General features: G+C 36.1%; 1 pseudogene; it reads right to left on the bottom strand.

Moving 5' to 3' along the window:
• Window positions 1-2,023: 2,023 nt before the first annotated feature.
• On the bottom strand, window positions 2,024-2,831 carry LOC119038801 (RWD domain-containing protein 1-like; annotated as a pseudogene).
• Between the last annotated feature and the right edge of the window lie 307 nt (window positions 2,832-3,138).

Raw genomic sequence — 3,138 nt, 5'->3', positions numbered from 1 at the left:
GACAAAGGGGGCAGTAACATAAAATGGAGTAAAGATAGCCTCTTCAACAAATGGTGTCGGGAGAACTGGACAGCTACGTGCAAAAAAATGAAACGACCACAAACTTACACCATACACCAAAATAAATTCAAGGTGGATAAAAGACTTAAATATAAGCCACGACACCATTAAAGTCCTAGAGGAGAACATCAGCAAGAAAATCTCAGATATTTCATGCAGCAACATTTTTACCGATATGTCCCCTAGAGCAAGGAATATAAAGGAAAGAATAAACAAATGGGATCTCAAAATTAAAAGCTTCTGTATGGCTAAAGAAAACAGTATTAAATTAGCAAGACAACCAACTGTATGGGAAAACATATTTGCCAATGATACCTCAGACAAAGGTTTAATCTCCAAAATATACAAAGAACTCACACGACTGCACTCTAAGAAGACACCCAACCCAATTGAAAAATGGGAAAAGGACTTTAACAGACACTTCTCCAAGCAGGACATACAGAATATCCAGAGACACATGAAGAGATGCTCAATATCGTTAGCTATCAGAGAGATGCAAATTAAAACCACAATGAGATAGAACTTTACACCAGTCAGGATGGCTATCATAAACAAAGCAACAAACAACAAATGTTGGAGAGGTTGTGGGGAAAAGGGGTCCTTAGTTCACTGTTGGTGGGAGTGCAGACTGGTACAACCATTATGGAAAACAGTATGGAACTTTCTCAGAAAAATAAAAATCGACCTGCCTTTTGACCCAGCAATTCCACTGCTGGGATTATATCCTAAGAATCCTAAAACATTAATATCAAAGAACCTATGCACCACAATGTTCATAGCAGCACAATTTACAATAGCCAAGAGTTGGAAGCAACCTAGGTGCCCATCAGTAAATGAATGGATCCAAAAATGGTGGTACATATACACAATGGAATTCTATGCAGCAGAGAGAAAGAAGGAGCTACTACCTTTTGCAACAACATGGGTGGAACTGGAAAGCATTATGCTGAGTGAAATAGGCCAGGTGACGTAAGACAAATACCATATGATCTCATCTTTAACAGGAAGCTAATCAACAAAACAAACAAGCAAGCAGAATAAAAACAAAGACACTGAAATAGAGAAGAAGGGGGCAGTGACCAGAGGGGAGAGAGAAGGGAATTTAAGGGGCAAAAGGGGGAGGGATTTGGAGGAACAAATAGGAAGGACACAGGGACAAGAACTAAGGGGGGTGGAAATGGGAAGGAGGTGGGGTGCACAGGGTGGGGGGGCGCTGGGATTGGAGAAATAGACAAAAAAGTGTACTTGAAAAATAACTAAATAAAATTAAAAAAAGAAAGGTGTATCAAAAAAGTTTTTAAAATAAAATAAATTATATAGGAATTATAATACAGCAAATAATTTTTAAACTCCCCACTCTATATATGTGAGTATATTTTCATATATACAGAAATACATAATGGATAGATGTAAAAATATATAGACTTTATTTACCTATTAATCCACCATTTTACCCTGTATTTTATAGATATTGAAAATTCGTGTTTAGTCTTGTTCTTGTCAATGAGAGTACTTGAGTACCCTGGTAATTTTGTTTGTTGGTTTGTTTTATAAAGTAAGAAGGTAAAGGGGCAGGAGTGAAGAGAATATTTAAAGCATAAAAAACGCAAAAGTACGAAGAGGAAAGATTTTTGTATTTTCTACAAATTTTGAGAAAAACAATCATTTTAACATACATGAAATCTGTTATGACTCAATCAAAAAGGAATTAAAATTTTCCAAACAAATTAAATTGTTCCATTCTTCCAGTATAAATTATCTTTACATTCTTAAGGATTATTTTAATATCTTTGATTACTGTGGATAACACCAATTAAATAGAACATTAATTCTATTCTATGCTGTTCTAATTTCACATTTTTTAAACTTTTAGGTCATTTTATTAAGTTCAATGATGAAAGTTATAAAAGATTCTTTGAAAATTATTTTTACTTAGAAAAAGGAAAGAAAAATGAACATTTTGTCAGCATACCCATAGATGCTGTGGCAGTCGAGACTTTCTGCAATTGAGGATAGTCCATTTATCTGGCAAGTCACACACTGGGTCAACAAGATTGTATTCTGGATCATCCTCATCATCCTCCAACTCCAAGTCATCCATTTCCTGGAACATAGGCTCATCTATTTCCACATTGTTTCCAGCATCCTCCAAGAACTGGGTATCAGATGTGTCAAGATTATGATCTGTTGCAAATAGCTGTTTCCCACCTAATTTATTTTTCCTGTTTGTTCTCTTTTAATTTGTTTCTTTTTTAATTTCCAAGAGTTCTGCATCAAACTTGGCTTTCCAACATAAGAAATTCTCAATTGTAACAGAAGTGTCATGAAATAATTGCTTTTTGGCTTTTTCTCCTTCTCTTTCTTTTTTCTTTCCTTTCTTCTTCTCTTCTAGGTTTTATTTGACCCATAATTCATTTAATTTTTCTTGCATGGCTGTCACTAAATTAAAGATCATCACAACACCAAGGTTTTCTCCTGCCTGCCTAATAATTTTTAAATGCCTGCAACATCATTATCTTCTAGATTTTCCTGGAACAATATTTCATTAAGTGGGCAGGGAATGCATCTGGGTATTTTTCACCATATGTAAACCTGAAGGACATCTGGAGAGTTTCATCATTTTCTCCAGCCTCAGATGTCACAGTAATGGTGAAGCTAGGAGGATTTTCTCATAATACTGTGAAGGAGTAGAAGTAGATTAGCTCCAGAGCTTCTAGCTCCTTGAGCTGATACTGGCTGGAATATGCTGTCACTGCCCAGAGACTACACATATGCCCATTCTCTATGCTGCAACTGGTATCACTGAGGCTCTGAGAGAGTGAGCAGGGATGGGTCAGCACAGGTGTAGAGTCCCTATCCAGGAGGCCCCTCCATTCTCATTTTCAAGTTTTGTGACTATTGTGGATAATGGTCAGCAGAGTCTATTATTATTATGACTTTTTATGTACTCAACAATCCTATTTTTCTCCCCACTTTTCTGGGAGGAAGCTCACCTCATACTAGTAAAATATTTTAGTGGCCATCAACATGAAACAGAATGCCTAACAGAAAGACCATTATGTGAAACTGGTGAATATA

The sequence above is a fragment of the Artibeus jamaicensis genome, unplaced genomic scaffold, assembly GCF_021234435.1.
Source record: "Artibeus jamaicensis isolate MK-2021 breed Jamaican fruit bat unplaced genomic scaffold, CSHL_Jam_final scaffold_1283, whole genome shotgun sequence".
Taxonomy (NCBI): domain Eukaryota; kingdom Metazoa; phylum Chordata; class Mammalia; order Chiroptera; family Phyllostomidae; genus Artibeus; species Artibeus jamaicensis.
The sequence above is the reverse complement of the archived record's forward strand: the minus strand, read 5'-3'. Positions and strand labels throughout refer to the sequence as shown.